Below are 25,288 nucleotides of genomic sequence, written 5' to 3'. Positions count from 1 at the left end.
CAAATCAAAACTATCATGAGGTACCACCTCACACCAGTCAGAATGGCCATCATTAATAAGTCCACAAATAACAAATACTGGAGGGGGTGTGGAGAAAAGGGAACCCTCCTGCACTGTTGGTGGGAATGTAAGCTGGTACAACCACTATGGAGAACAGTATGGAGGTACCTTAGAAAACTATACATAGAACCACCATATGACCCAGCAATCCCACTCTTGGGCATATATCCTGACAAAACTTTCCTTAAAAAAGACACATGCACCTGCATGTTCATTGCAGCTCTATTCACAATAGCCAAGACATGGAAACAACCCAAATGTCCATTAAAAGACAATTGGATTAGGAAGATGTGGTATATATATACAATGGAATACTACTCACTCATAAAAAAGAATGAAATAATGCCATTTGCAGCAACATGGATGGAACTAGAGACTCTCATCCTGAGTGAAGTAAGTCAGAAAGAGACAGACAAATACCATATGATATCACTTATACCTGGTATCTAACACAGCACAAATGAACCTTTTTGCAGAAAAGAAAATCATGGACTGGAGAATAGACTTGTGGTTGCCAGGGGGGAGCGGGAGGGAGTAGGAGGGATTGGGAGCTTAGGGTTAACGGATGCAAACTATTGCTTTTGGAATGGACTAACAATGAGATCCTGCTGTAAAGCACTGAGAACTATGTCTAGATACTTACAACGTAACACAACAATGGGAGGAAAAATTATGTATACATGTATGTTCCCATGCTATGTATACATGTATGTTCCCATGCTATACCTTGGGAAAAAAAAAAGGAAATGTAATAAAAAAATTAAAAAATAACAAAAAACAACTAAAAAACTTTTAGAGATGGATAGTGGTGATGGTTGCATAACACTGCGGATATAGTTCATGCCACTGAACTGTACACTTAAAAATGGTTAAGAGGGTACATTTTATGTTCTGTGTATTTTACCACCATAAAAATTTCCAGAAAATAATTGAACTAAAAATAATTCAAAAACAAGCTTTTTATAAAATTTATATTTGGTTATGCTGTCATTATTTCAAATCATTTTTCCTTTTACTTTGGTATACTCTTCATTATAAAAAATGAAATACGAGCAAACTAAAATTATTGTTAGTGAAATCAATTTTTGCTGAAATGAAATGATTTAATTGTATCTCCCCACTTAAAAATGACCTTCCTATTTGGATGGTACCAAAGAGTCTAATTATTGTAGTTTTTAAACTACCCTAAATATCATTTTAAGACTAGAAAACCTGAAAATTTACAATGTATTTTGTCTATTATGCATGTACACACACACACACACACACACACACACACACACACACACACACACACTTACTTCTGCCATCATCAGAACTAAAGGTTCAGTTCTGACAGAGTGGAAGCCCTCATGATACTGAAACAATAAAACAGTTAAAAGCAAAATTTTTCTCTCTCTATAAAATTAAACATAGGTATATACATCTTAAAGAGCCCCAAATCCAGTACTTTGGGGACAAATATGCCAAAATGAGCATTTTTCATTATTTTGAGGCCAATGATGAAATTTGGGCTCTGATCCTTTCTGTATCTGTGAACTCAAAGGGAACAACTTATCATAACATCACTGTTTGACCTCTAAGGAACAGCTTGTGTCATCACAGAGCAGAAGTGCTGGTGAACATTTATCTAGATGAAAGACCTCAAGCAGTTAACCTGCTCAGCAGAGGCAATGCAACCAGGCAACAGGATAATGACCTCTATCCAAATGTGGAAGGTACATCAATTTAATACCCTGACAGCTTGACAAAAGATGATGGCAGCTCAGCAGGAAAACATTAGCCATGATAACGCAGGGTACTGTATGTGAAAAGAATGAATTATAAAGCACAATGCTATTTGGGCCGAGTAGGGATTTTTTTTTTTTTTTAAACCAACTTTATATTTAGGACGGTAGTTATGCCTAAAACCTCCTCCATTCTTTTCTACCTGAAGAATATCCTGATAAAAGTAAAAAGACAGTGTGGATTAAATGGAGAGCTTAAACACAAACTGAGTTTCCTCACCAACCCAGGAGACACAATACATCATCGATGGCAGGCTTGTTACAGTCTCAAAGTAGAAAAACCTGGGCATTGATGAATTGGCTTAATCCATCTCAAAAGGATAGGTAACTCAAATACATGTGGATGGGACCATGGTTACCGCCTGAGTTATTCTATTTTTAAAAGGAGAAGGTATTTGGTACACTTTGGGGTACACTGGATATTCAGTTGTAAAAATTTCTCCACTGCGAATTCAGTTTAAAAAAGGAAACAATTTAATTTTAGAATAGTAGCATGATCATGCTTGTATGTTTATTCAAGGACCTTTACTCTGTGACAGGGTTTCAGCCTGTGAGGTTTTCTCTACACATGGCAGGCAGCTGTCAGAACCAGTGTGAGGGGTGAAAGGGCAGCCCGGCTGCTCTGTTAAATCACGGGGTTCCATCAACATCTCAGAATTCCTGCCGAGTGGGAGCTGGGAGACCACAGATTAGAGTACACTGGAGTGTGTATATTAGGTCACTCAGTGTCTATCAAAGCGCTATCACGCCGGTGAGCTGTACAATAGATTTTACTGTCCTCTGTTCAAAGAAAATGTTAAGGAAAGTGGACATGTGTGTAGCAGACCACAGCTGAACATTGAATTCTTCTTGTCTTTAACGGATGGATTTATTATCCACAAGATAAACGATGAATAGAGGCACAATTAATAGCTCTGGAAATCATGCAAAGCTGGTGGTTTTATGAATTCAGTCCTTGGAAATGACTGGCAGACACATGACGAGGCAGATAGAGTCCAGCACAGCCAAGGAGCCGTAATCAGGGCCCAGCACGACCCGAAGCTGGGTTATGGCTGTGGCCCTGGACCATGGACTTGTTTTATGACCTTGGATGGTCACTTCACCCTGGTTGTATAGAACTTCAGTGTCCTCTTTTGTAAATTCAAAATGATAACACCTGTCTAGTTGACCTCTACAAATGCGTAAACAAATGGAAATTTCTAAATAAGAAAGGACTTCCAAGAAACTGAAAGGAAGGCAGCAGGATGATATAATGTGTGGTATTTAAGAGACATTTAAGAAATCAAATGGACCTTGTATTAATGGATATTTGGTCTACATATAAAAATAGAAAATATTTCCTCCGTCAGTGCTGTTGTTTCATTTGCTTTAAAAAAAATACATACTCACATACATATAAATAATTTGAATGTATATATTAAATTTTTCTTTTTTTTCCTTTTTAAGCCCACACCTGTAACACAGGAAGTTCCCAGGCTAGGCGTCAAATCCAAGCTGTAGCTACTGGCCTACACCACAGCCACAGCAACACTGGATCCAAGATGCATCTGTGACTTATGCTGCAGCCGTAAGGTCAGGGATTGAATCTGCATCTTTATGGACACTATGTTGGGTCCTTAACCCGCTTAGCCACAATGGGAACTTCTGAAATTTTCTTTTTCACAGAGTAAAATATATGTGCCCCAAGGAATCCTACGGTCTTTAATGAGATAATGGATCTAAATATGATTAGCATCATACCCGACAGGTAAGGTGAAATTTTTGAAAGTTTAAACATTTTGTTTAATATTTAATAACTCAACTACGACTTCTGCAAGGGACTCCTTGATTTTGATAACCATGCCCCTGAATTTATATTAATAATAGCTAACACTAACAAAACGTTCCCTCTGTGTACCAAGTGTTGTTCTAACCACTTTACAAAAGTTAATTTATTTACTTCACATGACCATATACAATGGCCCCAAATTATCAGTTTTCAGACTCCATCACCGTCTTACAAAAAATATCAGGTTCTGCATTATGATCTCCTTTTGGGTTAAATACATATTCTAATCTTGCAAAGTATGAATAAGCCAACTACCTCCTACAAAGCAACTTTATTTCATATCCAATGACACAGATTCTACTCTTTCCACATTACTTTAGATGAGACTACTTGTGCCCCAAGAAGTTAAATGACTTCTGAAGCAACCAAGTGGCAGACCCAGGATCCACACCCAGGGAGCCTGGCTCTGAACATGCGGTACTGCCTCTTCGAATCAGAGGGACGCAAAGACCTTGTGATCTGGGAGCAATGTTATTATGCTCACTTGGCCGATCTGGAATCCAAAACTGAGACGCCAGGTTGAGACCTAATTAGTCACCCAGAAAATAGGTACATACTCAAAATGCATACTCCATTGAGACTGGGTTCACATTAGAGGCATACTCATGTTTCCATTGTTGCCATCAGCTGGGCAGTTAGTTGTCCTGTGAATGCAGCAATGGCCACCATGTTGCATGGTGCATGTTGCACCAAAATGCACTTCCCAGGCAACGGAGCTGAAAAGATACTTAATGGCCTTTGGTCCACCTATATATATATCCCAGTGAACTTCTAGTGTCTGCCACTCTGAATGCAGAAAAAATACCATGTAATAAGACAAATGTGGAAAGCTTTGTTTTTTTCCTTTGGAAAATTTTAAATATTTTCCCTCATCGTTTGGAAATAAGTCCTTAAAGAAAATCTTAAAAAGAGGGTAGAAAGATTCTGAGATTGACTTCCATTTTTTCTTTTTGTTACCAGTTGACAAAAGGGAGTGTGAAATACAAATAGGCATATACAGAGCTGCATATAACAGCTTTGGAGCTTTCTTTTCAATAAATTCAGAGATTGTCGTTGTATCCAGGGACCTTTTAGGGGGAATTTAAAATCAAAAATCAAAAGACAGTACAATTCTTCTATACCAAAGAGCCAATTATAACTCAGCCTCATCTTTTATGGTTGCTTCTCAAAATTGACCTTAGGTGGCAAGAAGTGAAAAATATTCCTCTTGTCTGAATAATGTCCTCAAGTGAAGTGGGGATCTTGGTGCTTCCTTTCCAGCCCTTATGATGGATGCCCTCTTTGGTGAATGATCCCTTAATGCCTTTACCTGAAGGTCCAGGAGCACAAAGGCTGCCCCACCTCTCTACATTTTAGTAAGTGATCAATTCAGATAGAGATTGAGACGTGTTGTCAGGACAGGTCAGAGAAACCAGTGAGTGTACTCTATGAACAACAAAAAGTGAAACTGAGATGCTTTTACAAACACAGTCACACATACTCAGAAATCTTATAGGTTAAGAGAGAAAATGCCAAATTACTTGGGGAGTAAAACCAGCCCAAACCATTAGCTTCTAAGCTGACTCAGCATCTTACTAAAAAATATAAAGCTCTGTATTATGATCCTATTATGAGTTAAATTCATTTTCTAATCTTGCAAAATGTGGAGTTCCTACTGTGGCACAGAGAATTAAGGAGCCGGTGTTGCCACAATTGTGGCATAGGTCGCAGCTGTGACTCAGATTAGATCCCTGGCCTGGAAACTTCCATATGCTGCATGTGTGACAAGAAAAAAAAAAATCCTGCAAAATGTGAACAATTTGACTGCCTTCTATAAAACAATTTCAGTTCATAGATTTTTTTTTTTTTTTTTGTCATCAGTATGGCAGCTAGAGCCTGCTGCACTGCTTTAAAAAAATTAAGAGGCACTTCAAGTTTAGCCTCTTTGTGAGGCCATCCTATTTATTTATAAATTTTATTAATTCTGAAGCCAGTTTCTCCTCAATGGTGTATTTATGTTCAACTAGGTCAGGTCCTTTGGGATGATATTTGGTCTTTCAAAGCAGACACATAGAGCCTGTATGGGCAGCGGGCTCAGGCTACCAAATACACTTCCGTTCCTAATGTTTGACTACATGAATTTGTTAGACTTTTGTGGGAAAAAAAAAAAAAATCAACCAGATATACATTTCATGAGTCTTTCTGCATGAGGCTTTCAGTAACACGTGGCTTCCTGATTAGGGGAAACAGACATTTGACAAACAGTCCACTTGTGATGGTTTGTGGGGCCCGGTCCAGTTACCACGAAGGACACCCACAAATACAGGTCGACAGAAACACCAAAAACTGTTCTTTCACGTTGCAATAGTTTACTCAAAAAGCATGCACTTGCTGACCCAAACCTACAAACTACAAATGTTCAAGCATGTTGCAAGAGAAATAAAATTTAGACTAGTAAGGACTTGGGTGATGTAAAAGAGAAAAACATTCCTGTTTATATCTCTGAATAATGCCATGATTGACTAATACTGATAAGAGGATGCTGTAGAGAGAATTTTAAAAATAAAACCAATTTGACAATTAAAATGTTCAAATGCATGTTAACATTCTCACCTCTCCTTTTAGAAAAGGGGGTGCGTGGCTTTCTTGGAGACCCCTCTGAGCCATTCCAGTTGATGGGTGAAGATTACGAACATCTGGGCGGTTCACGTTCTTGGTCTTCCTGCTCTCTGACTTGACTCAGTGGAACGGGATGGACCCTATTCCCGTTTAAAACTCTTATCAGCCAGAACTCACTGATGCCTTAGTAGAAAATATTAGAGTTGAAAGGGCTTCTGGGAGCCTAAACCTCCATCCTTATTTTACAGAAAGGGAACCAAAGGCCTTCTAGAGATTAAGTGAGATGCTCAGGATCATAGCTAGTCAGTGACAAGGTTAGAGTTAGTCCCAAACTCATGTCCTGGGATGCCTAATACGATGCTCTGTTCATTTGCCCTCATCATCCTAAGTGTGATGAAAGACAGATAAATGACACCGACTCTGTACAGTTTCTATGTCAGCACATGATTATGAGACGTATGCTGTTGACTCTGAGTTTTCTGAGGTTGGAAGAAATGTGCAGCCATCTAAATGTCACAGGCCTGGAAGTAATCGAAAGGAGGCTGAATGTTAGTTACTGCTGTGCCTAATGCTCGCAACATACTTGTGGTTGGTGGCAATGTATTATCAGAGCTTGGGTTTTTGTTGTGACTGTGTGAACCAAGCCGCACAGGGAACGCTGAAGAGTGATCACAAAAATACCTTTTTTTCCCTACTGTCCCTCAAGCAGCAGGGATCAAATAACTGTTTCTCAGCTGTCTGTCTTTTAAACAAAAATATCTCCTTCACTCTACATGTATCTGTGGCAAGTTGGTGTTTGCTTCCTTTTCTCTGTTCTGTTCTATTTTTTAGACCCAACCTTGGATCACCAGGGGATACTGGGACTAGAAAGGGCCTGACATGATGTTTTACAAATTTATCTTGGATTCCTTCAGTACGTCACAGTTTGAGTTCAGTAAAGGCAGGCAGTGTAGAGCAGGCAGGCAGAAAATGGTCTGCAACTGGATATGAAACTTGCAGAATCATCAGCCTTGATACCCCAAGTGCTTTCCACTCTGAGTATGGCAGTCTCTATCTGTATTTGGGGCTAGCAGTTCTGCTACTCTGCCTGCGCTGCAATAACAGTATGTTTGATTCATCTGCATCATAGCCAAGGGTCTCTACCTTTATCCAGGAAACCACAGAGCTAGATGAGACTTGGAGGAGCCATCTTTAATCCACTCTACTTCCTAACTGCGCATACCTTTCCCAGTTCCTTTATACTAACCCTGGCCTGGATATGTTTCTTAATATTACTTTGACCCAGTAGCCTCATGTGCAAAATGGGTATAGATAATAAGAGTAGCTCTTTCTTAGGGTTGTTCTGAGGATTTAATGAGGAGTTACAAGTGCAAGACTTACACAGGAGCTGGCAAATGAGCACTACTATATAAATATTCATTATTATAATTATTATTTCCACTCCACAAAGTTAAGACTTCCTCACTGTTTTGGATGTCAGCTGGCTGTAGTTACTTTTACATCAGCAAAGGAATGGCTTGTTAAACTAATGAACATCATATGGCTATAGCATAATCGATCCAACCGTTCACCTATTATTGGACAGTTTGTGAGTTTCCAACATGCTGCTCTGCAGGTAATGTTACATGTTATCAGCTACCTCTAGAAATCTATCCTTACAGCTTCCTTATGAGGGGGATGCTTTTAGTATTGTCATTTCCCAAATAGGGAAACAAAGACTTAGACCATATAAAATACTATATGATCACACAACCAGCTAAGTGTTACTCAAGCCCATGATTTGGATCCCAAACCTGAGTCTGTTCCCTATACCAGCAGGTTTGTGCACCTAAAGCTGCAAACCTTATTTATCTAAATTTTTTCTTATAGTGTGGACCATCCAATTCCTCAATAATTCAGAATAACGACAATGTTATTTTCCCCTTGGGGCCAAACTCCTCAACTTAAAATCCTTAACCTACCATTAGAAATGGTTCCATTGCAAATCCACCAGCAGCTTCATGAAACCTTGCACTGGCTTCTATGGGACTCGGGCAGCTCCTTGCACCAATATATTTGAGACTGCCTGGACCAGCAAGGCAGAGTGGACATGAAGAGTGATTTCAGGGGCCCAAGGAGACCACAGAATTTCATTTCAGCAAGACCTTTGTTGCTTTCATCTGCTGCAAGCTGTACAACACATTTAATAAAACGTGACTAAACATTTTGTTCATCTGGAAGGAAATTCCTGTCATCACTATGGGGAGCAGTGTGAATGAATCACACAGGTGCTCCTTTTAGGAGGTCTGCGTTCTTGGTCTTCCTGCTCCTTGACTTGACTCAGTGGAATGAGATGGACACCATTCCCGCTTGAAACTGTCATTAGCCAGAACTCACTGATATCTTAGCACCGAAAATTAGAGTTGAAAGGACTTCTGGGGACCCCAAACTCTAGCCCTATTTTACAGAAAGGGAACCAGAGGCGTTAGAGAGATTAAGGGACAGAATCAAGGTCAAACCCGTCTCTGGTGCTCATTCCCCCATGACCTTAAATGTGACTGAAGACAGATAAATGACACCAGTTCCTCATAGATAAGAGACTCTGATTCCTTACAGTTTCTATGAGATGTATGCCGCTGACTATCTGTGGACAGAGATCAATTTGGTTTTTTGAAGGCAGAAGCAATACCCGAGGAACAGTGATGTAAATATAGTAAATGCATAGCCTGTATGTATTATATGCACAACATTCCCCAGAGAAAGGAGTCTGGAACGGCGTGGCAACACCAACCATCCCTGCTGAGGTTGTCCTCTCTGACTGCACGTCCCTTCTCTAAGGGGACTTATAACTGTAATAATGGTTAAAATTTATCCATCACTTACTATGTGCTTAATACTATTTTAAGAACTTTATATGTATTCATTCCATTTAATCCTCCCAACAACCCCATGAGGTAGATACAATGATTACTGTTATTAATAATATTATTTTCTCCATTTTATACATGAGAAATCAGAGGTGCAGAGAGGGTAACTTCTCTAAGTTGCAGAGCAGGAAGTGGTAAGGCTGGGATTTGACCCTCTGATCCCGGGGCCTTTGCATCTGGTCACTACCCCACACTGACAGTACCCTTAGTCCTTGGCTCCCTCGCCCTCTGCCCTTCCACACAGTTCACAGCAATCCATTTCTCTCTTTTGCCCCTCAGTGGGGACCTTCACAGGGCCACTCTCAAGTTTGGACTCCCCAGCCCCCTGGCCTCTACCTCCCCTCTTTCTACCTGTCCGTGAAGCTTCCCCAGCAGGGAAAGGAAGGCAAAGGGATCACTGAAACAACTACCAAAAAAAAAAAAAAAAAAAAAAAAAAAATCAATCCTTTCCATATAAGGCTTAAATTAAGCATACATAGAGAAGAAATAGTTATAAAAAGCGAAAAAGTACTTATTACTACAAATACATACTTTCAGAGAAATCAGTGCTTAGAGAGACTATTGCACCTAGTGTAACTTCTTGTACATACAGGAGGCCATAAATAAATATATATACTGAGTGACTGAATGAAGTCAACTTGGGACCATGGAATTGCAACAGAGGTTTTTGAAAACGTACACTTGGATGTTTTTGTTAGATTGCTTGAAGAAGATGCTCTTCTGAAAGAAAGACCATTTTGTCAGAATATATATAATCAAATGCTTCCACGTGTTATAAAGTCCTCTATTGAGAGTTTTTAAACAAGTCTGTTCACGCTAATGCCACTTGCCTGCCAAAGAAGGCAGTGACTGTTCTCTTTCATGTGCCTCTCTTTCATGAGTTTTTAAAAAATAAACATGTGTGATACCAAGAGAAGAGTTAATCTTTCTTAAGTATCAAGGTTGGAGAAGGCAGAATAGCTAATTTGCTTTCTTGACTTCTGTGGAGGTTTCATTACTTCAGTGTTCTGTGAAAAAAGGTACTTACTTTTCATGTTGACATGCCATTTTATGAACTGTTAATAGAAATTATTGACTCACAAATTGAGGGAAAAACTCAGACTAATATTTTATTTATTATGTTCTTGCCAAGTGCTAAATGCCAAGAAGAAGAAGTTAGTGGTATCTACAGCTCTGTTGTTTTAATATTCAGTTTAACTATTTATTTTGTAATCATATCTTAGATTTAAAAAGCCATTTTGAGCTCATTGGTTTTATTTATTAATAGAAGTTGTCTTCCTCAAACTGTTTTGACACAGTAAAGGTAAGGATTTATTAACAATAGTATAATTAAAATAATGAGGAGGTTGACTGACTCAATTGCAAAAGCAGATTTTGGCACCTTTACTCCATAGCTGTTTTAGGATTAGCCTATCGCAGAATTAGCTTGTGATGTTACCCCGAATCAAAATAAAACTTATTCTTCACTCAGCTCTAGTATTACAGAAAAATGCCCTGCTTTGAGCAATAAACCTTGCATCTCAAGAACCGCGCCAGTCAGGTTTTTCCTCAGAAACACTGTAACTTACACAGCAAATGTCTGAATCTCTAAAAGAAGTGAGTTAACATTTTCAGCTATCTTCCACTCTTTCTAAGAAACCCAGCTTCTGTCCCCAGCTACCCTCAAAGTAGATCCAGGCTGTTCCACCCTTGATGCTGTGCCTGACAGCTCCAGCATGAATCCTCTCTGTCCACTCAACCACTTTTTTTTGGGGGGGGGGGCTGCACCCATGGCATATGGAGGTTCCAAGGCTAGGGGTTGAGTCAGAGCTATAGCCACCAGCCTACAACACAGCCACACAACACCAGATCTGGGCTGCATCTTCGACCTACACTACAGCTCACTGCAATGCCGGATCCTCAACCCACTGAACGAGGCCAGGGATAGAACCTGCATCCTCATGGACGCTCGTCAGATTCGTTTCCGCTGAGCCACGGTGGGAACTCCTACCCAGCCACTTCTAACCCACAGTAACCATAAACCTGCACACTCATCCAGATCTGGATAAAATTTCACCTCTAACAGGAGTCTTCCAAGCCAGAAGCAGTGTTTCCCTGTTCAGAATATCGATACTGATTGTCACTACATCTTTGGGATGCTTCTCTTAGACTTGTCTTTCCTTGGTTTATGGGGGTCTCCATTTCTGCATCCCCAACTAGACTGTGAATTCCTAGTGACTGGGGAATCTGGAGATGGTCAATAATTTATTTTATCTTTTGTATTATCCATACATTTGTGAGTTGTCAATCTCAGGCAGATGAATTATGGCATAAGTATAGCATGCTTATGATAGGATGATGAAATAAAGAAGTGAAGATATATTATGCATGGCCTATAAAAGCAATCATCATTGTAGAGTGACACCATCTACTCTGCAATGTCCACAGCATCTGTACCTAAATGGAATTGATAAATACAACAAAGGAAGTGAAAAAAAAAGGAAAAACCAAGTAGGACATAGAGTACAATGAGTTTGAAACAAAGAAGAAAATCTTTAACATTATATACACTATATTGTGACCACGTGGCTGGCTACCTATAAACCTGGACAAATAAAATCAGCAAATAATGAGAAACTAAGTGTGGTCTACAGGTTTCTGTCATTGGTTGAACTAAACATTTCCATACAAGTATTTACAGGCCACGAGATGCTTATTTGCATGTATTTCCCCTCCTGTCACAGCATATCCTCTATATGTACTTCACCCACGTGGTGGCCAGGACACTTGTGCCCTTTAAGTCTGAGTAGAACAGGCAGGGACGGGCCCTGCCAGTTTTTCAGGCCATGTGAGTCTACCGTCCCCAAGATTTCTGTAGATTCCAGCGACAAGGTGATCGGTATGCTCTCAGGGCCCCAGGCTATGGTGCTCACCCCACTTACTAGGACACATGCTCTGAAATGCACACTGAGCCTCAGCTCAGGACAGATGCCCTTAGTGGACTTCGCTGAAGATTTGAGGAAGGCAGAGCTGAGAGGACGTGGTCTCTGACGACCTGGCTGGCTCCTTTCTCCCTGTTATCTTCTGCTGTTTTCTCTTTTCATTCTCTCTGTCCCAGATAAAGTAATTCACATTATCTAGAGGAAATATTGGCACCATCTCATTTCCCCAACCTAGGTGGATCGCATTTCTAAATGTAATCTTTCATCACTATTTCTTCAGGCAAAAGCAGTATCCTTCTTGAGACTAATTCTGATCCCAACTATTAAAACATTGCAAAATTGTCTTCTTGCTACACACGTTAAAAAAAATAGTCTATGGTCAAAAACATGGCAACTAGGGAAGTTCCCTTTCTGTCAGTGGTAATAAATCTGATTAGCATCCATGAGGACGTGGGTTTGAGCCCTGGCCTCGCTCAGTGGGTTAAGGGTCTGGTGTTGCCATGAGCTGTGGTGTAGGTTGCAGACATGGCTCAGGTCCTGCATTGCTGTGGCTGTGACATAGGCCAGCAGCTGCAGCTCCAATTCGACCCCTAGCCTGGGAATTTCCATATGCCACACATGTGGCTCTAAAAAGCAAAAAAAAAAAAAAAAAAAAAAAAACCAAAAACCTAAATCTTGAAATTAGAGGAAAAGCAGGAGCTCATCTGACCTGCTGCTGTGCCTCTACAGCTCCCTCACTCCCCCTGGCTGAGGCTGTAGGTGTCCAATAAGCCCCACCACAGGCATATTCCAGGCCCCACAACAGGATGCACTGGGAACCTTCTGTTCAAGGCTGGTAACCCCACTATTCATCCACTTCCTGCCTCTGGATTCTTCCCCTTTTTTTTTCATAATACTCTTGCTTGTGAGGCACAACTCAGATTTATGTCCGATTTTACTCCCTTTCCTCTTTTCTTGAGCCCACTATGATCTTGTACCCATGGGCCAGTGTCATTCTTCTTCCTCCCAGCACAGCCTCAGCTCACATCTGTCCGGACATTGAGCTTGGGACAGTACTTTCGATGATAGGGACTTGGGATAACTGGCTGATAGGTTGTGGGTAATAGACCTACTTAAGACTTCAGATATCATTTCTATGTTTTCCAAGTGTTTATGATCTTCATGATGCTGAGTTAGCCATCCCTCCAGAGGCTCTCTTTTTCATCACTGAAGCAGGCAGAAAGGGAGGGTAAGGGACTGTATCTTAGAAGATAACAGCAGATAACAATGTTAGCCTGCTACATTCTTTAGTTAATATCTAATCATCTACAGATTAATAATCTATGGATAGGAGTTCCCTGGTGGCTCAGTGGGTTAAAGATCTGGTGTCACTGCTGTGGCATGGGTTTAGTCCCTAGCCCAGGAACTTTCACATGCTGCGGGCACTGCCAAAAGAAAAAAAAAAATCTACGGATATCAGCACCAGAAGTACTTCATACCTTCAAACCACCTTCATTTTTCTTGGCAAAAGTGTCTCCACAATTTGTTTGTAGTTAGAAAACACAGTATCCCGTAGTTATGACACCAAGCCAGCATTTTCTCCAGTTAAAGGAAATATGAAGATGCCAGGGAATATTTGCCCAAACAGTGCTGTTTTTCATCAGAAGGGTATTTCAGAGCCTAGCTGCTGCAGTACCAACTCTGTACTGTTCTACTACCATGAAGCACAAAACTGTAATAGGTGACGTTTTGGGTTTTTTTCCATCAGCAGCAGCAGATCCCATTTGTTGGGTATTAAAGAAAGTGTTCACAGACAGGTATTAAGAGTTTTTCTCTTCTGCAGGAAAGACACATTAGTCAAAGCGCAACATAATTTCCATTCTCTTTTGGAGCCCTGAAGCCAAAAAGCATCATCTCTCTGAGAGGCTTCAAGAGAGCCAGGACCTTCAATGCACCCTCTGCACTCCCCCCACGACCTGCTGCTGTCAGAGCGGGAGAAAGCTCCCAACCCCGTGGCCAATGTCAGGTTGGAAGGTTCACTCCCTCCTCCCCCTGCCCTGGAATGACCTCTCACGGTGCTCCTTTCCAAAGCAGTGTGGAAAGGACGTATTACTTTGCAGACAAAACTACACAGGGATCAAAGAATGTTTTGTATTTCATTAATATGTAAATTGTGACCAATTCCACATCTCCAGCATAACAAGTCTGGGAGTGCCAGAACCTGTTTGTTGAAAGCTTCTGTGTTGGGCAAATGGCTATCGTGACTGAAAAAGAATCTTTTCTGGGAGCTGTGGAACTCATCACGGCCTTGGAGAAGGATTGTGGCATCACAGATGGTCAGTGCCAGACCAGATGCTCCTGTGGCCAGGATGAAGTCTGGAGTGAAGAGCCAGGTGTGTCTCATCAAGTGTGCCCCTCGAGAGGTGGGACTCCACACTGGATCACTTCTGGATGACAGGGACAGCAGCCTCTACTTAGTTTTTGTCCCTGATGTGCCAGGAATCACAGACATTACTGTCCATCTGCATGACCACTGTGTGAGGTCAGCATATGCAAATATTGAACACCTTCCAAATACTGGGCAAGTACTAGTCCAAGTGCCTTACATGGCCCTTCTCCACTTCTCATCACAGCTCTCTGAGATGGGAATGTGATTACTAGACTATGTGTTCAAGGTCACTGAGTTAGCTGGGAAGGGTCAGAACCTGGACAGACAGCTGATTCTGAATGCAGAACTCCCAATGGCCGCACTGCAGTGCCTTGATGCTTCTCGGGTAATATGAGGCACTTGACATCCCTCCTCTCTCAGTTAGTTCTCTTGCAGCTCTGTGGGACTATCCACACTTGGAAATGAAGTAAATGTGCCTTGAGAGATTTTAGGGCCTTTCCCATGGACAGAAAGGTAGAAATGATGTCACTGGGATTTGAACCCGGGTCGGTATGGATCTGAAGTACACCTAGACTCACTATGTGGCTTCTGACAGTGAGCCTCTTGCTTGTCACAGATACAACCTGATTGCTGCCAGAGTCTAGGTGCTCAGATTCCCCAACCTCAAGGGACACAGAGATCATTTTAGTTAGAAATTGCCTTTCGTACTTACATCTTTTCTTCTTACAGAGAAAACATGAAATGTGTGATTCACCAACTTCTCTGATGAACCTTATCCTCTACCCTAATCTGGACTCAAATTCAAAACTCTCTTTCCACATGTTTCCTTATTTGAAATGTGTTTGAGCACTGAGATCCTTAAGTCACAAGGGTAGATATTAATCACTGGAGACACTGTCATGCACAAAATATGGAAATAATAACTGCTTAAAATAAAATATAGGTTGTAGCATCCAAATGAGAGAAGATCCAAAAATGGCAAGTCAAACCACTAACATTTCCTTAAACGCTATTTGCATGTTCTCTAGTTTTGTCTACAGCTCTTTCATGCATCTGCTCATGCTCCAAGAGCAGGTCTTGCCAAGAGGCTCAGCGTAAATGGTTTCAAATGCACAGAATGTGATGGGAATCTCATTTGAAACCATATGGCCTTTCACGAATGCTCCAAATGGCCACTACTCAAAGGTACAAGCTTTAAAAAAATAATCCTGCCATCATTAAAAATATATGAATAAATAAACGATGGCAATGTCTTCCTTTTCCCTACTGGATTTGTGGATGGGTTGGGGAGTATGAATTGCTTCTGCTCTGTGGCTGATTTTCAGTCCCGATAACTCATCTTTATTCATTTCCTTTCAGTCATGAGCCATATTGAGAGCAGCTGTAGGCAGGAGGAAAAAAAAAAAAAAAAAAAAAGGATCACCTCACTCTCTCCTTCAAATCGTAGTGAAACAGCCATTATAAAGATTCCATCTGGGCTCTTGGTGCTGTGCTGGGCACCCACGAAATAATAGAAAACAGGAGGAAAAAAAAAATACAGTTTAAGCTGAATCTAACAAAGAGATTTAAAAATTACCTAAACACATGTTTTCAGGAAAAATCAAACTCAGAATGATTTAATGCAAAATCAGATAGACCAGGACTAAAGAAAAATTATACTTCAAATTGAATTCAAAACCCAAACAAAACAAAGTGTGCTCTAATGCTGATGGGAAACACCAATCAAGTGCCTTGTTTATTAGGCAGGTAACTAGTCATGAGAGATCCAGTAGCTAGTTCTAGTGAGAGTTACACATCAGTTAGAAGATGGTAAGTGAGTGCCAATAAGTACAAGTGAAATCATCGTGGGAAAATAACTTGCACGAAGTGAAAAGAAATAAGAAATGAATTACATTAGTGATTGAATTTTTGTATCTGAAAAGTCTTTCCAGGTTTACAAAGCAAATGAGTTGGGAATCAAAATGCAGCTTTATTTCATTTTTTAAAATTTTGGATGAACAATGAGTATTTTTTGGATCAGGCTTGGTCTGAGTTAGGAAGTAAATGCTTTTAGCATTTTACTTAAAATGATTTCATCTGTTTTAATATATAAACCCAACAGAAACCTTGTTTATAGATCATTCTACTAGACTTCAATGACACAAAAATGGCTTCAGTTTCAAAGGGGAAACTTGGCAAGTTATTACTGCATAAAATACTGCAGTCTTGCTTATTTTACAGCATTTTTGTTCATGCGTTTTTAATGGTTACATGAACCAAATGCTTAGGCAACTGTGCTGAAGATGATTATGAATGAGAAACAAAGATATATTATAGAGGGCAAGTTGGAAGACTAACTGCTTTGCAGGTTTTCATAAAATGTAAGTTACAGGGTAAAAAAAAAATTCTAAGTGGTGTTTGAAAATGACCCATCAAAAACTCTACAAACAATAAATGCTGGAAAGGGTGTGGTGAAAAGGGAACCCTCCTACACTGGTGCTGGGACTGTAAACTGGTACAACCACTATGGACAAAAGTATGGAGGTTCCTTAAAAAACTGAAAATAGAACCTACCATATGATCCAGCAATCCCACTCCCAAGCACATATCTGAGAAAACTATCATTTGAAAAGATACATGCATCCCAATGTTCATTACAGCACTATTTACAAAGGCCAAGACATGGAAGAAACCTAAATGTCCACTGAAAGAGAACTGGATAAAGACTATGTGGTACATATATACAATGGAATATTACTTGGCCATAAAAAGAGTGAAATAATGCCATCTGCAGCAACATGGACAGACCTAGAGATTATCATACTAAGTGAAGTAAGTCAAAGACAAATGTCATATGATATCACTTATATGTGGAATCTAATAAAAATGATACAAATGAACTTATTTACAAACAGAAATAGACTCACAGATTTCACAAACTTAGGGCTACCAAAGGGGAAACATGGCGGGCGGATAAATTAAAAGTCTGGGATTAACGTATACACACTATTACACTATTACATATGAAATAGATAGTCAACAAGGACCTACTATATAGCACAGGAAATTCAACTCAATATTCTGTAATAATCTGCATGGGAAAAGAATCTGAAAAAGAATGGATATATGTGTAAGTGATTTACTTTGCTGTATATCTGAAGCTAACACAACATTGTAAGTCAACTATACTTCATTAAAACACTAAAAAATGACCAAGAAAACACGGGTACTAAATTTCACACAGAAAGTGTTAAGACAGTAGAAGAAAAACCAACAAAAAGACCATCAATTTAGAACTAGTAATGGTTTTGATTTTGTCAATCTCTAAACTCTCTCTCATTTGGGCACTGCTGAGTACCCTCTCCTTGGTGACATTTACCCTTTTATGGTATCCAAAATTGGATTCTCTGTCCATCTACACAATGGCAACTTTTCAGTCTCCTTGGCTGTGCTGGACAGTCTTCCTTCCTGCCACTCCCTCTCTCCACTTACCTCCAGTAGTTCAGAATCTAAGCTTTGCTCTCCCCTGGGAGTCCATTCACTTATGCTGACAGGTCACTTCTGACCATTCTCAAATCAACATGTCCTTCCTCAGTCCCTACCCTGGAATTGACAGACCTCAGCCTGTGTCCCTCTCCTACTGTGTCACCTTCAGTACTGGTACAATCAGAGGCACCTCCACCCCTGAGAGAACCACTTCTCTAGGCCTAAAAGCTTTGAGTCTTTAAAAAAAAATCTGTTCTGTCCCCTTTGGCCCATGGAGCCTATCAGTCCTATTGATTTGTCTATCCCTCTGTATTTTTCCTACCAATTGAATCTAGGCTCTCATCACTTCAAACCTAAATTATTGCCATAAGAATGCTAACAATAGCTCAGTAATGTCAGCTATGATGTGCCAACCATTGCTTGAAGTGCTTCACATGAATTATCTCATTACATAGGAAGAAATCAAGGCACAGAGATGAACTTATCTGACGAGGCCACACAGCAAGCAGAGCCAGGATATGAACCGGAGCTGTCTGATCCTAGAGTTCTTCAGTGCTAGAGTAAATTGCTTCTCACAGAATCTCTCATCCAAACCACGCTGCACCCTAAAGCCGCTTAATTTTTCAAAAGCAGTGTTTTTAAATGTGGCACTATGTATTAGCAACCTCAATTACCCTTACCTATCAGCTCAAAATTTGAGTAAAAAATTCTGCAAATTTAACCTAAGAAAATAACTAGTTATGGATGGAAAGATTTACATACAGGGATCTCTACTGCAACTTGATTTATAATAGTTCACAACTGGAAACAACTTTAAGGTTCAAAGGTCGATTAAACAGAAGTGTGGCACATTCATATGAGGGAATATATACTGTTAACACTGCAGAAGAATATTTGATGACATGAGAAAATGTTCAGTATTTATTATGTGGGGGGAAAAAGCAGATTATGAAAGTTAAATAGAGTAATAAAGATTATGAATCCAATTTTTTAAAAAAGAAAAAGCCCCAAACCCAAACCAAAACAAATCCCCCCAAACCCAAAATACACTAAAATGTTAACCAAAATTGTTTCTAAGGTATTGGGACCCTAAGGGATTTATTTTCATGCTTTTTCCAAAATTTTACAACAAATACATGATATCTTCTAATCAGAGCCTCCTCTTATGATAAATCTTATTTTAAAAATAATATTCAAATCCTTCTACTTCTGTAGTATCATTTCCCTGCTCAAGGACATGATAATAGATACTTATTGTCTATTACATTAGGTTTAAAGTTTCTTTACCTACACTTGAAGCTCCTGTGTATAAGGCTTTTTGTTGGTTCTTTGACTCCACCCTTGGAGTCCTTCCAGCAGACCAGAGCCAAATTGGTCTCTTCAGTAGCTTCTCTTACTCATCACCCACCAGCTTCGTGGTGGGTCAAGGCCCAGCCAGAACTCCAATCCATCACTCATACATCACTGATAGAGATGCATCAATTCCTCCACTAGATTCTTAGAGTATAACTTGGACTTATTTATAAACGTTTGGTATTTCTTTCTAGTTTTACCCTGTGTGGAAAATGCACTCAACCTGTGGGTCATACAGTTATAAAAATGTCATCACTACCAATACACAAGCCAGGCCAGGCATTAATAAGGTTTCCCACATTAAGGTGCTGTGGTTTTATTATTTATATGCTGACCTTAGTTGCTCTTCTCTGTCTCCTACATCATCTTGTTCACATTTGGGCTATAGCACTTCCCAGCTAAATTAAACTGATACATTTACATGTATAACTCTCTTGCTCAATTGTTGGTTTCTTGAGTTCAGTAATAACATCTAATTAAGCTAGCACACAGCACATAGTAGTTACTCAATAAATATTTGCTGCATGAATTACAGATTAAGAGGAAATAAATGAATCTGTATCTAAAATAAATATTAGATGCTTGGGGGAAATCCTGGAAGCAACATTCATATAACATTCATATAACATCAAACACCAGAAATGATTAAAATCTCCATGAATGAAACTGTTAAAACATGTCCTATGTCCACTTAGCCTTTATGAGATGCATAAAAGTTAACCTGAAAATCTAAGTCTTACCTATCATATTAATTTCTGATATCACAAGACCATTCCTATCTAGAGATTTAGTAACAAAATGCATGAGGGGAAGAGGAGGAGAAAAAAAGAATTTTTACTGTTGGTGAAAATTTCCAAATGGTAATTCTACTTGCTAGAGTTTTCCCCACACTATATTCTAAATTACTCTGAAGTTGCTATGTATCTGTAGAAACCAAAAGATCATACCACAATTCACAAGACAGAATGCTGTATGAATAAGTGGTCTGGATGGGGAGCTATAATTTTCCTGCGGGGCTTTGGAGAAGTGGCAGCCACATGAGGAAAATCTGACTGGTTAATATAGCCAATTAAGCCATCAGTTACAATTAAGAATACCATAACTCGAAACACACAGGCTTGGTTTTATATAATGCATGGGTGTAACTCCAACTGAGTCTGCATACTGCAAGGGTTTTTCCATCTCATCTTGGCCCTAATTTCCATTTCTTTAGACTACTTCACTTCTCTCCTTGAGCTCTATGGGTCATAACATTACATCATCAGTGGGCAAAAGTGAGACTCCTCTTTCCATTTGGCGACCAAGAAATGTAGATATTTAGCTACCAGTGGATTCTGTCATCCAGCTAAGCATGGACCTGGATCAAAGGGAGAATACACAAAGGGAAAAAAGAAGCATCCTTCCTCTTCATCTGTGGAATAATGAACAAAAGTGTGCTTTGGGAACCAAACGGGCAACTCCAAGAGGGAAGCCATTCCAAACCAGTTTTTATTTAGACTGTTGCGAAAGCATGGCGAACACTGTTTAAAATAGAACTCTGAAGAAATCAACCAGAGAGATAAAAATCAGCCAGTAAAAATGCATAGTTTATGAAATCCCATCATCATTCTGGAGGTAGGGAAACTCAGGTCTAGTCCCCCAATTTATAGGCTAACCGCCTTCCCCCAAGGTTTGGAATAGGTGAAGTTATGTTCTGCATGAACAGAAGCATGGGTAGATTCATATTTATCTGGATTTGAGTAACAATGAGCCACTGTGAGTAGAGCTCTGCTCTATCAAGGACCTGAGCTTCCACAAAGGGTCTCTGAAATGAGGATGCTCCCTCTGGACCTGCAACTATGTTAGCTAATCATAGTTAACTCACTTTAGAACCAGGAATCTGAGTTCTGTCCCAAATTATAAGATTGTCCAAGGACCAGAGGTTATCAAGAGGAGGGCGAGAGTAAGGGGTGAATGTAAAACAGAATGAAATGGAGCAGACGCCACAAGGGAACTCCCGTTTTAACAACAAATTATGCTTCGTGGGATATACAATCTTTGGCACATTAAATAGGAAATGTTAATAATGATATTTGTGTGTCATTTAGTGGAGAGTTTCCCCCATAAACAAAAGAAAAACACTTGAGGCAGTAACAAGGCAAAAAATATCAAGAAATGGAGTTCCCGTCGTGGCGCAGTGGAAACAAATACGACTAGGAACCATGAGGTTGTGAGTTCGATCCCTGGCCTCGCTCAGTGGGTTAAGGATCTGACATTGCCGTGAGCTGTGGTTTAGTGTGCACACACCGCTCAGATCTGATGTTGCTGTGGCTGTGGTGTAGGCCGGCAGCTGTAGCTCCGATTTGACCCCTAGCCCAAGAATTTCCATATGCTGTGGGTGCAGCCCTAAAAAGCAAAAAAAAAAAAAGAAGAAGAAATGTGAATGTTATGTTTATTATAGTAAAAACCTAATCTAGATTAATGGCCTGAAATATATATCTGAATCAAAACCTCAACTCCAATACCCTTTAAAGAAATACAACTATTATCTTTAAGTACACAGAAACTGGAAGAGGGCTAAATTTATCAAGTAGAGGTCTTTCTCACCTGGACTTAGCATATCAACAGTACCTTTGATGTGCTTAAAAACAGATTTTTGTTTTTTGTTTTTAAAATAAGATTAAACACTGTCCTTTGTGTTCCTTATCAGGAACTTTATTGCCTTAAGCAAACAACTTTTCCTAGATAGAGGAAAGGCCAAATTCACCAGCCCTTCTGCCTTACCAAAAATTTTTATATACTAGAGTTTAAATGTGTAAAAAGTTGTATAAATTTAGTAGTCCCATATGTGTGAGCATATGTACACACACACACACACACACACACACACACACATTCAGCACCTTAGGCCTTTCTAGCTATCTTAGACTAATATGTAAAAAAAAATCACCATCTGTCTGAAAAAAATATATAAAAATATTCTATTCTTTTGTTACAGAGTAGCAAATGTAAATGGACTGACCAAAAAGATCTCACCTGAAAACATAATTAACCAACTGATCTAATATATTTTAACCGAGTTGGAAAAGGAAAATGCATTTTTTAAGATGCTTTAAACATAGATTGCTCCCTTATAAAGAACCAGCCATCAGGAGGTCTTACATCCCTGGCATAAGAAGAGTTAAGTGTTCCACTAAATGTCTCTTCCACTTGCTTCCAACCAGAGGATGTTGTAATTTTTGGATTTATGAATTAGCCAGGCCAGTCAGCTCTTGAACATGACAGACTCTGTCTAGATCTATCCCTCACCTGCTGGGAAGAGACAATTCCCCTCACGCCTGGAACCCTGAAGCCCTTTAAGCATCCTGCTCGGTAACCGCGCCAGCTGGGCCCTCCCAATTCTTCATCTTCTGCCACCCGGGCCTCTCTAAATAAAGACCATGGTGCCTTGTTAGCCAACAACTGAGCGTGAAATCACTACATTGCAACTCCCCACTCTCCAAGTCAGTCAAAAAAAATTTTCCCATTATAAATCTTGATGCATTGGGTCAATAAAGGGGGGAGGATGGGGTGGAATAAAATGAATGTTTCAGGGCAATCGGAATACACCCGAAAGACATATTTAATTCCATATTAAGGAAAGTACCTAGTGGATTCATATAAAGCAGTTTAGAGCTGGCCAGCAAAACCAAGCCATGTGCTAGTTAATGTCATCCTTGTGCTTTGAACCGGCATAGGATAGATAACGGAGGAAAGTGCAGAGACAGATATGCAGTCGAGAACAAGCTCTTGTCAGGTCTAAAATTGCTAACATATTGCAGCGTGTCTGACAAGACACTGAGGTTGTAACGTGTGTTCTTTTTAAGGAGTATTAACATTTTATGCATTAGCTACATGTTAACCAAGAGCAAGCCAGAGCCTGAACTGCTAGAAGCTATTAGAACATCATGTGCAGTAGTTAGCAGTCTCCACGCCTGGAATCCTGCGTGTGCATGTGCCCGCCCAGGATGGAGGATGCAAGGAAGCTTGGCACCAAGGCAAAGAAAGTCAAAAAGGAAAGAACACGAAGAAATAGGCTGTAATGTGTGTTGAACGTGGTGCTTTTTTTTCTTGAAGACGCTCCCAATGTAAAGGGCATGTTGAAAAGAGGGTTTCAGAAGGGGGAAGGAATGTTCTGAAATAATGTTCTTTTCAACCTCTCATCCCTCCTCAGTAATATCTCATCTCCAGGACTACTTCTCTAGTTGCAGGGCTATTTAGTCGGCATCCCTTAATAGCCCTTTCACTTATATTATCGTAATGATTCTTTTTCAAGAGTGCAACACTGTTGTATAGCAAAAGTCAGAATATTGAAAAAGTATTATTACTAAAAATGAGCTGGGACAATTGGGTCCATGCAGAACACCCATAAATCATTAGGGATTGGAAATGCAGAATTTCAGGTGATTTTTTTTTTCCCCACTGTACAGCAAGGGGGTCAGGTTATCCTTACATGTATACATTACAATTACATTTTTCCCCCAGCCTTTCTTCTGTTGCAACATGAGTATCTAGACATAGTTCTCAATGCTATTCAGCAGGATCTCCTTGTAAATCTATTCGAAGTTGTGTCTGATAAGCCCAAGCTCCCGATCCCTCCCACTCCCTCCCCCTCCCATCAGGCAACCACAAGTCTCTTCTCCAAGTCCATGATTTTCTCTTCTGAGGAGATGTTCATTTGTGCTGGATATTAGATTCCAGTTATAAGTGATATCATATGGTATTTGTCTTTGTCTTTCTGGCTCATTTCACTCAGTATGAGATTCTCTAGCTCCATCCATGTTGCTGCAAGTGGCATTATGTCATCCTTTTTTATGGCTGAGTAGTATTCCATTGTGTATATATACCACCTCTTCTGAATCCAATCATCTGTCGATGGACATTTGGGTTGTTTCCATGTCCTGGCTATTGTGAATAGTGCTGCAATGAACATGCGGGTGCATGTGTCTCTTTTAAGTGGAGTTTTGTCCGGATAGATGCCCAAGAATGCGATTGCGGGGTCATATGGAAGTTCTATGTATAGATTTCTAAGGTATCTCCAAACTGTTCTCCATAGTGGCTGTACCAGTTTACATTCCCACCAGCAGTGCAGGAGGGTTCCCTTTTCTCCACAGCCCCTCCAGCACTTGTTATTTGTGGATTTATTAATGATGGCCATTCTGACTGGTGTGAGGTGGTACCTCATGGTAGTTTTGATTTGCATTTCTCTTATAATCAGCGATGTTGAGCATTTTTTCATGTGTTTGTTGGCCATCTGTATATCTTCTTTGGAGAAATGTCTAATCAGGTCTTTTGCCCATTTTTCCATTGATTGATTGGCTTTTTTGCTGTTGGGTTGTATAAGTTGTTTATATATTCTAGAGATTAAGCCCTTGTCAGTTGCATCATTTGAAACTATTTTCTCCCATTCTGTAAGTTGTCTTTTTGTTTTCTTTTGGGTTTCCTTTGCTGTGCAAAAGCTTTTCAGTTTGATGAGGTCCCATGGGTTTATTTTTGCTCTAATTTCTATTGCTTTGGGAGACTGACCTGAGAAAATATTCATGATGTTGATGCCAGAGAGTTTTTTGCCTATGTTTTCTTCTAGGAGTTTGATGGTGTCCTGTCGTATATTTAAGTCTTTCAGCCATTTGGAGTTGATTTTTGTGCATGGTGTGAGGGTGTGTTCTAGTTTCATTGCTTTGCATGTTGCTGTCCGGGTTTCCCAGCAATGCTTGCTGAATAGACTTTCTTTTTCCCATTTTATGTTCTTGCTTCCCTTGTCAAAGATTAATTGACCATAGGTGTCAGGGTTTATTTCCGGGTTCTCTCTTCTGTTCCATTGGTCTGTCTGTCTGTTTTGATACCAGTACCACACTGTTTTGATGACTGTGGCTTTGTAGTATTTCTTGAAGTCTGGGAGAGTTATGCCTCCAGCTTGGTTTTTGTTTCTCAGGATTGCTTTGGCGATTCTGGGTCTTTTGTGGTTCCATATAAATGTTTGGATT

At 39.9% G+C, this 25,288-nt stretch overlaps 2 protein-coding genes across 17 annotated transcripts in view; one reads left to right on the top strand and one right to left on the bottom strand.

Annotated features, from left to right (window-relative positions):
- LOC146399988 (uncharacterized) overlaps positions 1 to 10,090 on the top strand; it is a 460,667-nt gene extending 450,577 nt beyond the window's left edge. For 2 of the 8 annotated variants that reach the window (XR_014815767.1, XR_014815761.1), the window contains one exon: positions 8,143 to 9,666. The gene's annotated coding sequence lies outside the window, so the exon portion shown is untranslated. Of the gene's footprint in view, positions 1 to 3,293; positions 3,420 to 3,512; positions 3,595 to 4,856; positions 5,031 to 6,279 lie in introns of all 8 variants that reach the window. The other 6 variants (XR_014815760.1, XR_014815765.1, XR_014815759.1 and 3 more) reach the window with 5 other exon arrangements.
- The window catches only part of CDK14 (cyclin dependent kinase 14), a 631,911-nt gene that overhangs the window by 40,792 nt on the left and 565,831 nt on the right, over positions 1 to 25,288 (bottom strand). The window lies entirely within an intron of this gene.

Source organism: Sus scrofa, chromosome 9 (genome assembly GCF_054392235.1).
Source record: "Sus scrofa isolate SSC_HxYL_T2T_F1_AM1 chromosome 9, Sscrofa_HxYL_maternal_Yorkshire_Landrace_v2.0, whole genome shotgun sequence".
Lineage (NCBI taxonomy): Eukaryota > Metazoa > Chordata > Mammalia > Artiodactyla > Suidae > Sus > Sus scrofa.
The sequence above is the reverse complement of the archived record's forward strand: the minus strand, read 5'-3'. Positions and strand labels throughout refer to the sequence as shown.